General features: G+C 45.8%; 1 pseudogene; it reads left to right on the forward strand.

The window, feature by feature from the left end:
* The first annotated feature begins 1,177 nt into the window (after positions 1-1,177).
* On the forward strand, positions 1,178-7,737 carry LOC100676686 (histone-lysine N-methyltransferase PRDM9-like; annotated as a pseudogene).
* Positions 7,738-14,296: the final 6,559 nt, after the last annotated feature.

Raw genomic sequence — 14,296 nt, forward strand, 5'->3', positions numbered from 1 at the left:
AGTATTTGATTTCTTTTCCCTGGTTTTTCTGTTATTGATTTCTACTTTTATGGCCTTATGGCCTGAGAAGATGGTTTGTAGTATTTCAATGTTCTGGAATCTGCAAAGGCTTGCTTTATGACCTAATACGTGGTCTATTCTAGAGAATGTTCCATGTACGCTAAAAAAGAAAGTACACTTTGCAGCTGTTGGGTGCAGTGTACTGATATGTCTATGAGGTGAAGTTGGTTGACTGTGGCATTTAGATCTCCCATGTCTTTATTGCGCTTCTTACTGGATATACGGTCCTTCACCGAAAGTGGTGTGTTGAAGTCTCCTACTATAATTGTGGAGCTGTCTATCTCACTTCTCAGTGCTGTTAGGGCTTGTTTTATGTATCTTGCAGCCCTGTTATAGGATGCATAAATCTTTATTATGGTTATATCTTCCTGGCCCAGCTAGGCTCCCCCCACCTGAATGTTTTCTGAATGACTGATTACACATTTGCAAATTAAACTATGAATAAGAAGGTTAAAGAGCCCTGGTGGCACAGTGGTTAAGAGCTCAGCTGCTAACCAAAAGGTCAGCAGCTTGAATCCACCAGCCACTCCTTGGGAATCCTATGGGGCAGTTCTTTGTCCTATAGGGTCGCTATGAGTAGAAGTTGACCCAACAGAAATCGGTTTGGTTTTTTGTTTTTAAGAAGGTTAAGGAATGCTGAAGATGATACCTGTGAGTTAGATTTCAACTGTGGAGATGGTCGAGGAAGCAAATTTTGTAACACAACTGTAAAAGAAATAATCTCATATTTATGCTGTATTCAGTAACTCACAAACCATTTCGATGAGCATTACTACATTTAAAGTTCACTGTAACCTTAAGGATTAGGATCTATGCCCATTTATGCATTAGGAAACTAAAGGAAAGATCAATAGAAGTAGCTGATGGTATACACTTATTCAACAGAATTGGTACAGGAACCAGCTAATTTAATTCCAGTTTTCCAGTATGTTCTAATTACAAAGTAAGTATTCTTTCCAGGATATGGCAATTTTTAACTTTTAGCATCGCTGTCTCTGTTGTCAAGATACTTTTCTGCAGCTGTGTCTGTTCTCTTCCCAGTCACGCTGCCCCATCACCTTGTTTCCAGTGTGCTTTGTCCCCTTTCTGCTTTTCTACATTTTATCGCCCACCAAATTCCACTGGTTTATATAAGACTCTCTCTTTCTATAAGCCCCACACTATCTCTCACAGGCTTTGTTGATTCTCAGCTAGTCTCCTCAAGCCTTCTCCTTCCCTCACTCGCTCCTACACAAAGACATTTGGACAAAGTAGAAGGGAAAGAGCCTGAAGACATGGGTTCCTGTCAGGTCCTTCCTCTTCCCTCAAGTCCTCTGGCTGCCCAGGTACCTCAGGGTTGTTGGAGCTCTAGCTAAGGTCATGTGTGTGGAAATGTCGCATCCTAAAGCACTGAAGAAATGTTTGTTGTCCTTTAATATATGACTCTCACATTAAAGGGAACACCCAAGGTGCTGCTAAGTAATGAATCTAGTTTGAAGGAAGTGTCAGGAACAGCAATTTTGCTGAGCACAATGGGCTCAGAGCAGGCCCAGAAGCCAGTGTCGTCTCCTGGAGAAGCAAGTACCTCTGATCAGCCCTCGAGACGGAAACAGGGTAAAAAAAATAACTGGGGTCTGGTCCCTCCAGCTCCTCTTACACCTAGGTTTAAGCTGGAGACCAGAAGTTGAATGCATTATTGAATGTAATTAACTTCAAAGTTACAGACCTTGGTTATAATCCACACAGATGCACTGGGTATAGGCAAATCTTCAAAATTTTCTGAGGTCCAGATTCCTAACCTGTAAAATAAGGATGAAGATACAGAGCTCATATATTGTTTGAAAGCATTAAATTAAATATAAAGGAGCTGACACATGCTGGGTGTCCCATAAATCCATCTGTGACACTAGGCACCAAACCTTCATCAGTGTTTTTGCCCTCACTCAATGCCTAACACATAACATGCCTTCAACAAATGTTTTCAGAATAAGCAAATGCCTGACAACCCCATTTTTTTATTTTTATCATGCTTTAAGTGAAAGTTTAAAAATGCAGTCTCTCATATAAAAATTTATATACACTTTGCTACACACTCCTAATTGCTCTGTCCTTGATGAGACAGCACACTCCTTCCTGCCACTCTCTCTTTTCGTGTCCATTCTGCCAGCTTCTGACCCCCTCTGCCCTCTCATCTCCCCCCCAGATAGGAGACGCCAACATAGTCTCATGTGTCTACTTAATCCAAGAAGCTCATTCTTCACCAGCATCATCTTCCATCCCATTGTCCAGTCCAATCCCTGTTGGAGGAGTTGGCTTCGGGAATGGTTCCTGTTTTGGGCTAACAGAAGGTCTGGGGACCATGACCACCGGGGTCCTTCTAGTCTCAGTCAGACCATTAAGTCTGGTCTTTTTATGAGAATTTGGGGTCTGCATCCCACTGTTCTCCTGCTCCCTCGGGAGTTCTCTGCTGTGTTCCCTGTCAAGGCAGTCATTGGTCGTAGTCGGGCACCATCTAGTTCTTCTGGTCTCAGGCTGATGTAGTCTCTGGACAACCCCTTTTTTAGGTAGAAAGTTTGGGAAGTTAACCTGACAACGGGAGGAACGGAGCCTAAAGTTGCATTAAGCATCTGTAGTCAGTGTGTGTGGAATTTTGGTCTTTGAACTGATAGTTATGGGAAAATCACAGTCCGTAGAAGGACAGTGATGATTTGATGGGAGACACCTCAAGTTTTCTGACAAAGCAGGAACTCACACTCTACACCACACCAGCCCACCCTCCTATCTTCTCCATCTCAGAGCCCAGGAGAAAGGAGGTTGAGGTGAACATGTACAGCTTGCGAGAAAGAAAGGGCCTCGTGTACCAGGAGGTCGGTGAGCCCCAGGATGACGACTACCTTTGTAAGTGACCCTCCTGCCCCCAGCAGAAGGTTTAGGTCCTGGTCCCAAAATGGTTTCCCTTCCCTAGTGACTTGGAGTCCAGGATTGAGATCTGGGCTCTTTCTGCTCCTGCTCTCTATGTCCAGGATTGTCCTACCCTGCATCCTAATCCCTACTGCTCCCTCCTGCAGATTGTGAGAAGTGCCAGAACTTCTTCATCCACACCTGTGCAGTTCATGGGGCCCCAATGTTTGTAAAGGACAGCCACGTAGACAGGGGGCACCTCAATCACTCAGCCCTCACTCTGCCCCCTGGGCTGAGAATTGGGCCATCCAGCATCCCTGAAGCTGGGCTCAGAGTACGGTAGGAGGTGTCCGAGCAGCTACTGGGCCTGCACATTGGCCCCTATGAGGGCCAGGTGACAGAAGACGAGGCAGCCCACAGTGGCTACTCCTGGCTGGCGAGAAGCATCCACCCCCTGCCCTGTCCTCGCCCCCGCCTCCCTCTGTGCCTTGGTAGGGCATGCTGGGGCCCACGGTGGCAATAGGCCAGCTCTGTGTACTGCATGGTTTCTGCGTGGCCCTGGAGCTCCTGTTGAAGATCAGAGGGAAAGCGGGGGACAGTGGGACAGAGATAATGAAGACGCCTACTGCTACTCTGACTGACAGTCCACACAGACTTGGAGGTGCTGACAGATGGGCGCACTGTGTTGCAATAAACTCAGGAACAAGAGTTACAACAATTCCTCTGTTTATTAGCCAAAAAATGCCTATTTTTCTAAAACTCAGATCACCAAGGGGAGGAATTGCTATAAGTATGTGGATGGAAAGGACGATCCTTGGGCCAACCGGATGAGGTAAGGCCAGAAGGTGTTCGGCTTCAGAGAGTAAACAGGACTTACAAGCCCAGAGCTGCTTCCTTTTCATCATGCCTCCATCACTAGATTTTATACTCTGTCCTTTTTTCTCCGTACAACTATCTTTCATGTCTTGAGACACTTAGAAATAGGAGATAAAAACATATGCCCTCTGCATAAACATCTGTGCTAGACAAGATCCCAGGGACACACAGAGAGGACTCTTGTCTCACCGGCAGTTATTCACGCTTCATTTAGCTGATGGACATCTGTTACGTGCTTACTGTGGCCTGCTTAGACGCTGCCGTTCAAGGCCAGATGCCGCAGCCCATGTCCTTGTGGACGCCACAGCCTTACAGGAGACAGACATTAAACAGTTTGTTATAGAAATATTTCACTATAATTTTCATATCTTTCAAGAACTAGTACCAAAATAACCTAAAACAAGGGGCCTTTAATCTGGGAGGTCAGATCTGATGGAAGCCTGCATGAGGTGAGCCGCAGACTATTCATGGACACCAGCTCATGATCCAGCCCCTCTCCTTGAGGGTTCTCATTCTGTTGGGGTACCCAGTGAGAATGAATTAAGACAAAAGACCTAGATGTGTCTCTGGGAACCTGGAGGGCAGGTGAATAGTACTCATGTAAAGTGTGGGGAGAGTGGAGAAAGGCTCTCAGAAGAAGATAGACTTGAGCTAAGTGCTGAATGACCTGTAGTTATTTAGAAGCAGAGTATATCACCAAGTGCCATGTTCTGTGGCATAAAACACAAATCAGAGTTCAGAGATGCTGTACTTTACTGTGTTAATGGCCAATCAAGGTGGAGGTAAGTCTGGGATTAGGCTTTGGAACATGGTTGTTTAGGCCAGGGAGGAGCATCACCACAAGCTGGGCTTGGGGAGAGGATTTCACATGACATCACAAACAAGGCTGAGGTGGGAACAGAAGGTTTCCGTGGGGAGCCTCAGAACCTCGAACATCAGGAGGGTGTGGGAACAGGACTTGACACTCCCGGTCACTCACTGTCAGTCGTTCTGTCATGTCCTGTCAACCTCGGGTATGTGAACTGCATCCAGGACTAGAAGGAGCAGAACCTAGTGGCCTTTCAGTACCACAGGCAGATCTTCCACTGGACCTGCTGCACCATCCGGCCTGGCTGTGAGCTGCTGGTCTGGTATGGGGACAACTACAGCCAGGAGCTGGGCATCAAGTGGGGCAGCAGGTAGAAGAAGGAGCTCACCTCAGGGACAGGTGGGCACCAGGGACTCTTCTGCTTGCAGATTTTCCTGGTCCAACCCATAAGTGGAGTAGAACCCATTTAAAGTCAGTGAAATTCAAATCAGGTGCTCCCAAAAAGAGGAATTTGTTTTATATGCCTTTTACTTTGGAACAATTTTAATTCTAAGTTTTTGTTCCAATTTTATTTTTTAATACTTCGGGCACAAAATGTATAACAGTATATAGTGCTAGAGGCAAAAATAAGTTCTCAGACACTGGCCAGCTCCCACCAAGGCAGTTCTTGTGGCCCTTTTAGCTCTTTCTTCTTAGTCTCCCCCATGTGTCTAAAAAAGATTCATATGCTGTCATTCGTTCATTCAGTCATTCTTTCAGTCATCCTATCAGCTCCTGCTCTGTGCTAGTTGGGTCCCAGGAACTGGAAACACAGATTGATCAGATTAACCCCTCTGGAGCAGCTGACACGAGGAAAACAGAACATCAACATATAGAACATATGCACACATGTGTGTCACACCAGGCAGTGAGTAGGCACATGTGTGTCATACCAGTGAGCATGTACGCGTGTGCGTAACACCAGACAGCAAGCACGCACACGTGTGTCACACCAGACAGCAAGCATGCACATGTGCCTTCCACATCAGACAGTGAGCATGCTGTGCAGAAACTCAATCCAGTGGGAAGGCAGAGTGTGAGCGGAGGCTGAGCGCTGCAGAGGGGTCAGGAGTCCTCCCTCAGAGTCCTCACGAAAAGGTGGACTGAGACCTGCAAACACCTGTGGGCAGAGGGCTCAGGTGGAGGGAGCAATATGTGCAACCACCCAAGGCAGGAAAGAGTCGGGGTGTTTGAAGAACAGCCAGGAGACCTCTGAGGAGGAAAGTGGGTGAGGGGAGCAGAGAGGGTCAGAGTTGAAGTCAGAGAGATACACAGCAGCGGGGAAAAGCAGGGCCTGTGATTCACACCACAAAATCAGGGTTTGTCCTGAGTGAGACGGAGGCTGACGGGGATTTCCGAGGCTGACGGGGATTTCCAGCTAGGGGATGACATATTCTCTGTGCAGGACGATGCTTTGGTTTATCTGTGGAATGAAGATGTGGTGGGGACCCACTCAGGGGCTACTTCAGTGTCCAGGTGAGAGGGTAGTGGGCAAAGGTGGAAGTCAAGAGGGTGTGAGAAGTCTGAACAAGGTATAATTTGGAATAGGACTTCCTAACCCATTTCAGCTGGGGTAAGACTGAGTGAAATAAACCAAGTATGAACAGAAAGAGCCTGAGAAAGGACATGTTTTCACATGTTTTCATTTCATAATTTCTGGAAAACTAGGAGAGACACAAGTCAGCAGGACCTGGCGTCCTTTAGTCAGTGGCCTGGGCCAGCCCTGTCTCCTTCACACCCGAGTCTCTGAGACAGAATGAGGCAGAGTGGTCCTCGGTGAAACACATCTTCACTCACATGCTCTCCAACCACTGCTCCACATTGCTTTCCCATGTGGGTAACTCTGGGCCGAGGGCTCCTGACTCAGTGGATCCCACCCCTGGTAGGAAAGGCCACTGGGGAGGTTTCCACCTAGGTCATCAAGAACAGTATCTCTCAGGTAAAGAAAGAGCTGCCCACACCATATCCAAGTAGTGACAGGGTTTAGAAGACACCGTGGAGCGTGGGAAAGGCCACTGCAGTTCCAGCGAGGCTCTCCTCCAATTCCTACTTGAAGGCCCCTCGTCTGGCTGAAACGTAGAGAAGGGCCTTGATGTGGGTTTCCAGATAGCTGAGGAAGATGTAATGAATGAAAATGGAGTGAAAAGTAGGCCCATGAAGCATCTATGTGGAGACAGATCCTGTGTTGTGAACATGCTGTGAATGAGACAAAGCAGACAACCAGGCAGCCTTGTCTGCATCGACTCTGACTGAAAACTTTTTCTTCCACGAGAACCAAAGCCAGAGATCCATCCATGTCCCTCCTGCCCTCTGGCCATCTCCAGTCAGAAATTCCTCGACCAACACACGAAGCACAGCCACCCATCTCCACCCTTCCCAGGAACACCTGAAAGAAAACACCTCCAACCAGAGGACCCCCATCCAGGGGGTCGGAGGCAACAGCATTCTGAGCAACACACCTGAATGACAAAGCAGAAGACCCAGAGACTGGAGATGGGTCCAAACCAGTGTTTGAAAGGGCAAGGCTGGTGGGGGGAGGGGCAGGGGGAAGGTTGTTTCAAAGGTCTGCTCCAGCCTACCCAAAGGACAAATGGGGAGCTCTAGGGAGGGTAACAGAATGATGGAGACAGAGCCCGCCCAGGCCAGAAAGTGAATCCTGAGGACACAGAAAAATTATTCCTGGGGGTAGGAATCTCAAGACTTGCAAAAGTCAGGTGTGGAGAGTATGGACAAGGCTTTAGCCAGAAGTCAGTCCTCATCAGACACCAGAGGACATACTCAGGAGAGGAGCACTATGTCTGCGGGGAGTGTGGCGAGGCTTTAGCTGGAAGTCACAGCTTACCAGACACCAGAGGTCACACTCATGGGAGAAGCCCTATGTCTGCAGGGAGTGTGGGTGAGGCTTTAGTGTAAAGTCAACCCTCATTGGCACAGGAGAAGGAAACGCAGCCACCATACACCTCCACCTCCCCAGCTCTGAGGACTTCAGAGCAAGACCGCTGAACCCTTACACTCCCCAAGAGCGTCAAGAGAGCAGAAATAACTCAGTTAACAGATTCTCTGCTTTCGTGTAAACGGATGAGGTAGAAAAGCCTGAGGGTCCCTGAAGTCATCAGGGTGTTGTTGGTTTTCTTTCCCACATCCTAGCCCCCCCATGCCTGTGAATGAGACCTTATTTGGAAAAAGGGTCTTTGCAGATGTAATTAAAGGGTCTCAAGATGAGATCATCCCGGATTAACCAGATGGGCCCTGAAGCCAATGACCAGTGTTCTCATAAACGGAGACGCGTGGAGGGGAGACACAGAGAAGAACTGAGAAATCTACGTGAACACGGAGGCCGAGAACAGAGTAACGGAGTAATGCAGCCATAAGCCTGGGGCACCAGAAGCTGCAAGAGACAAGGGCGGGCCCCCCCAGGCCCTTCAGAGGGAGCCCGGCCCTGTCCATACCTTGATAACAGATTTCTGCCCACCAAAACCTCGAGAGAATAAATTCTTGTTGTTTCAAGCCGCCCAGTGTGTGGTAATTTGTAACGACAGCCACAGGAAATTAATAGGCCTGCGTTTGGCAACTGGATGGAGCACTGGTGGCACAGTGGTTAAGTGCTCAGCTACTAACCAAGAGGTTGTCATTGCAAACCCCCTGGGTGGCTCCACAGGAGAAAGATGTTGCAGTCTGCTTCCATGAACATTTACAGCCTTGGAAACTCTATGGGGCGGTTCTACTCTGTACTATAGGTTCACTATGAGTTAACATCAACTCCATAGCAACAGGTTTGGTTTTTGGTTTGGGGGAATTGTAAGTCTGCTCTGTGTGTATGTGTGTGTGTGTGTGTGTGTGCACGCGCGCGCACACACGCGCGCACTTTAGGTGAAGGTTTACAGAGCAAGTTAGTTACTCAGACAATTAATACACATACTGTTTTGTGACATTGGTTGCCAACTCCAGGATGTGTCAACACTCTCCCTTTCTAGACCTTGGTTCCCCATTTCTATTTGTCTAGCTTTCCTGTGCCCTCCTACTTTCTCATCCTTGCTCCTGGGTTGGTGTGCCCATTTAGTCTCGTCTACAGGGTTGAGCTACTTGTGTTAATGTTTATGGGCCTAATCTTTGGCTAAAGAGTGAACTTCAGGAGTGACTTCAGTACTGAGTTAAAAGAGTATCTGGGGGCCATACTCTCAGAGTTTCTCCAGTCTCTGTCAGACCAGTAAGTCTGGTCTATTTTGTGTGTGTGTGTGTGTGTGAGTTAGAATTTTATTCTACCTTTTCTTCCGCCTCTGTCTGGGACCCTCTATTGTGATCCCTGTCAGAGCAGTCAGTGGTGGTAGCCAGGCACCATCTAGTTGTGCTGGACTCAGTCTGGTGGAGGCTGTGGTAGTTGTGGTCCATAAGTCCTTTGGACTAATTTTTCTCTTGTGTCTTTAGTTTTCAAAGAGAATAAATTCTTGTTGTTTTAAGCCACACAGTGTGTGGTAATTTGTTATGACAGCCCCAGGAAATTAATACGCCTTCCTTTGGGAACTGGACAGAGCACTGGTGGCTCAGTGGTTAGGTGCTCAGCTACTAACCAAAGGGTCGGTAGTTCGAACCCACCGGCTGCTCTGTGAGAGAAAGATGTGGCAGCCTGCTCCCGTAAAGATTTACAGCCTTGGAAACCTTATGGGGCAGTTCTACTCTGTCCTATAGGGTTGCTATGAGTCGGAATCAACTCGATAGCAATGGGTTTGGGGAACTGGAAGGCTACTTTTTTGACTGGAAGAAAGCAAGCCTCATTTTATGAACTTTATATTCTTTATGGTGGTCTTTCTCTTAGCTGACTCTCTTCTTTGTTTTAATAACTAAGGGTGAAAGGCAGAAGGGCCTATTCTTTCTCACCAGCCCAATCAACACTGTTTCTGACAGAGCCATCCTTTTATTTTGAAACAGGAAAAATAAAACAAAAATCTTAAAAGCTAAATAAATTTTGGAATTATGGAGGATTTGAGGGGCGCCTGGCTTTCTGGGCTCTGGTTCAAGTGTAAAGCAGGTGGCGTGCTCTCTGCTGATATTATTGGCAGAGGAACAATATGGGGATGTGGGGGGGTCTTGAAGGTTTGGGAGGGTTGGCATGGCAATGCTTTTCTTCTTCAGTTTTTCATCCTTAAAATGAATCTCAAGAGGGTAACAGGCTAAAGTCCTTCTAATCCTTCCACTCCAGCTCTACGATGGGAGCCCCTGGGTGCTACAAACCGTTGAGGGCTGAAGAACCAGCTGAAAGGCTGGTGGTTTGAACTCACTCAGAGGTGCCGCGGAAGAAAGGCCTGGCAATCTTCAACTGAAAGGTCACAGCCTTGAAAACCCTGTGGAGCAGTTCTACTCGGTACATGTGGGGTCACCATGAGTTGGAGTTGACTCGACATCAACTAACAACTTCCCTATGGTATCGAAGAACAAGAAAAGACAATTTATTTAGCTTTAAGGCACATTATATACATAAAAAAACAGCCACCAGGTAGAGTATTTATTTATTTGTTTTTTGACAGGGTTATATTTTATTTAAAAAAGTTCAAACGTGTTAATAGAAGAGTAGGCAGAAGAAATGAACAAAAACTTAATGGAAGAAAAATTCAAATAACTAATAAATTTAAAAATGAATAATTTTCAATTTCTCTAATAATTAAAGATATATAACTTGACAGTACACTTTTTTTCATATCAAATTAGCAAAAAAAAATTTGTAATACTCGGTGTTACCAATGATGCACAGAAATTAGTACTGAGACATTGCAAGTAGGAAACCTTTCTAGCTGGAATTTTGGAAATATATATGTTGTCATGTGCTGTGAAGTCGATTCCAACTCACAGCGACTTTATAGGACAGAGCAGAACCTCCCCATAGCTTTTCCTAGGCTGTAATCTTTACTGGAGCAGATTGCCAGGTCCTGTAGTGTATTTAAAAGGCTACTGTCACTTTCAACAACAAGGTAGACTATACTTTCCAAAAACTCTCCTAAACCCAATCACCCACTTTTTGGATATAAAGAATACCCTTTGAAATGCAAAGCTGAGCTCACAAGAAAATAGCAAACTCCCCCAAGAACCAAAAAGAAAGAGGGCACTGAAACCAGAGTGAGAAAAACACAAAATTGATAACATCTAACTCCAGAGATTCAGGAAGTTCAATGAATACCCAACAGGATAAATAAAAAAGAAACATAAACCAAGGCACATTTTACTGAAACTGCAAAACAAAAAGGTGAGCTTAAAAGCAGACAGAGGGAAAATGCCACAGAGCAACAACGAGGCTGACTGCAGACTTCTCCAGAGCAGCCATTGTTGTTGTAAGGTGCCGTTGAGGCGGTTCCGACTCATAGCGACCCTATGTACAACAGAACAAAACTCTGCCCGGTCCAGCGCCTTGCTCACAATCGTTGTTATGTTTGAGCCTATTGTTGCAGCCATTGCGTCAACCAGTCTGTTAGAGGGTCTTCCTCTTTTTCCCTGACCTTCTAGTTTACCAAGCATGATGTTCTTTTCCAGGGACTGATCCCTCCTGATAATATGTCCAAAGTGTGTGAGATGAAGTTTCACCATCCTCACTTCTAAGGAACATTCTGGCTGTACTTCATCCAAGACAGACCTGTTTGTTCTTCTGGAAGTCCATGGTAACTAAGTCCAGAGCAACTAAGGGACCAGAAAACGGTAGAGTAATATATTAAAAGTGCTAAGAAAATATAACTTTCTTCCCAGAATTACATAGTCGGCTAAACTGATATTAAAGGACCAAGACAAAGTAAGACGGTTTCTGGCCCAGCAAACTCTCACTAAACTGTATGTTTTAGAAGGGAAAAGGAACATGGTCCTAAAGGAAGGTCTAAGTTACAAGAAAGAAGGGTAAGCAAAGAAACTGCTAAATAAGTGGGTAAAACTAATCAATCGTGATTTGGGTGATTAAAAAACAAGCTAGAACTAAAAAAACACTGGACACCAAAACACACGGGTTGGAAGGAGCTTAAGTGTATTTCAAGTGTTCTAAAGTCCATGTTTTACTTAGAAAAGAGCTGAAGATTCTAATGAACTTTATTTTTTAATTTTTTCAATTAGCGACATTTTTTAATTTTAGTAATTTTAATTCAGTATAACATTGTCTTAGGCTCTGTTCTCTAGAGAAGCAAAACCAATGAAGTGTGTATAAAAACAAAAAACCAAACCTGTTGCCGTCAAGTCAATTTCAAGTCATAGTGACCCTATAGGACAAAGTAGAACTGCTCCATAATTTCCAAGGAGCACCTGGTGGATTTGAACTGCTGACCTTTTGGCTTGCAGCCATAGCACTTAACTACTATGCCACCAGGAAGTGTGTATATATATAATCTTAGTTATCTTAGTGCTGCTATAACAGAAATACCACAAGTGGATAGCTTTAACAAAGAGAATTTATTCTCTCACAGTCTAGTAGACAAGAAGTCCAAATTCAAGGTGCTAGCTCCAGGGGAAGGCTTTCTCCCTTTGTCAGCTCTGGAGGATGGTCCTTGTCATCAATCTTCCCCTGGTCTAGAAATTCTCAGTGAAGAGATCCTGGGTCTAAAGGGCACACTTTACTCCTGGCACTACTTTCTTGGTGGTATGAGGTCCATGTCTCTCTGCTCGCTTCTCTCTTTTGTATCTCAAAAGAGATCAACTTAAAACACAACTTAATCTTGTAGATTGAGTCCTGCCTCATTAACGTAACTGCCACTAATCCTGCCTCATTAATATCATAGAGGTAGGATTTGCAACACATAGGAAAATCACAGCAGATGACAAAATTGTGGACAATCACAACACTGGGAATCACGGTCTAGCCAAGTTGACATACATTTGGGGGGGCCACAATTCAATCCATAACTATATATATATATATATATATATATATATATATATATATATATATATATATATATACAAAGGATATTGAATATAACATGGACTGCCAAAAGAATGAACAAATCTGTCTTGGAAGAAGTACAACTAGAATGCTCCTTAAAAGCAAGGATGGTGAGACTACATCTCACATACTTTGGACATGTTACCAAAAGGGATCAGTACCAGGAGACTTCCTGTGTGGCCCAGCCCTGTGCTGCTGCACACATGCTCACATGCACCCACCCCAACCTCCTCACCCTCTGGACTCTGAGTGCTCCAGCTAGGCAAGGGTCAGACAATCACGGCATTCCAGATCCAAGCCCAGCATGTTTAGCTGAGCGTAGACAATCAGCGCTTTAAGGGGGAGGAAGCCCAGAGGCTGACAGAAATCCTCCAAGCACTCTTCTAACCAGGTGCACAGGATGAAGGAGATCGCACTGAGGGTGGGTGGGAGAAAGGCAAGGTCAGGGGCCTGGCCTTCCTTCCACACTGCCCTCCCAGAGCACCCCTGCAGGGGCTGGACCTCTGTGGCTGCCCCTGGTCATACGGAAGCCAGCCCCACCACACTGCCCCACCCTCTCCTGCTGTCCTGGCAGTGGCAACCCTGGTTACAATTCTTTGGTTTCTGTTATCAGTAATAGCTGCAATGGCAGGGAGAAATAATGTAGGGGCAATTTTAGCCCAGATCTGGCCCAGTCAGGGCTACAACTACTAGTCTCAGGGCCAACCCGGAAAAGAAGTTCTCCTAAGACCGTTGGTGCCCAAGAAGGTAGTTGGGAGGGAAATGGGCAAAACCAAGAAATTGTAGAAGCCGGGAGGTATAGTTAAAGGAATTGCTTCAATTTGTAGATCAGTCTCACCAGCTTCCTGAGGAACCATTACTAAAATGGATTGTGAGGGTGCCTAATTTAGGGGCAGCATCTTTAGTTTTGAATGCTGCAGAGTGGAAGGGTATGTTTAGGTTGATGCAAGACCTACAATTCACCATGAGACAGTCACAAATGATGATACAAGCCTAAACTTATATAGCAGGTTGACCTGGAAAGGGCAGCCAGCCTGGCAGACTGGATAAATTTTGCAATAAGATTTGTTTACCCTGCGAAGGTAACTGCCTCTCCCCCTCTAAATACCCACTGGAACACCCAGAGGAAGCAGCCGACATGCCGCTTATGCAGGCCATGCTGGAATGGCCTTATGGCGATCAGGATCTTCATCCAGTGAATATGCCCCTTACACAGGTCATGGTAGACATGGTAATCACAGTCTACATGGGCATCCCATGTAACCTTGCTGCTATGAAACAAAGCAACAATCTGAGAAGTCTTGCTGGATCTATGATGGGTCTTGCAGATGCAAGAAACATAAGGGTGATTCATAGGAGAATGGGAAGAGGTAATGGGGAAGGAACTTACCCCAGCAGGACAGAGATTTTTAGATGGTTACTAAGAAATGGGATGAATATAGTGGACATTGATGGAGTTGAGACAAAGGCTGTAATGCAGCACTACAGGAGGCTGATGGACTAATGGAAACTCCTGTTGGTCCCCCAATGTTAAAGAAGCTTAAGAAAGTCTCTTCTTTTCACCTCTAAACCTGTTGTGTCAAGTCAATTCCAACTCATAGCAACTCTACAGGACAGAAGAGAACTGCCCCACAGGGTTTCCAAGGAGTGGCTGGTGAATTTGAGCAGCTGATCTTTTGGCTAGCAGCCGAGCTCTTAACCACTACACCACCAGGGCTTGTATTCAC

Source organism: Loxodonta africana, chromosome 8 (assembly GCF_030014295.1).
Source record: "Loxodonta africana isolate mLoxAfr1 chromosome 8, mLoxAfr1.hap2, whole genome shotgun sequence".
Taxonomy (NCBI): Eukaryota; Metazoa; Chordata; class Mammalia; order Proboscidea; family Elephantidae; genus Loxodonta; species Loxodonta africana.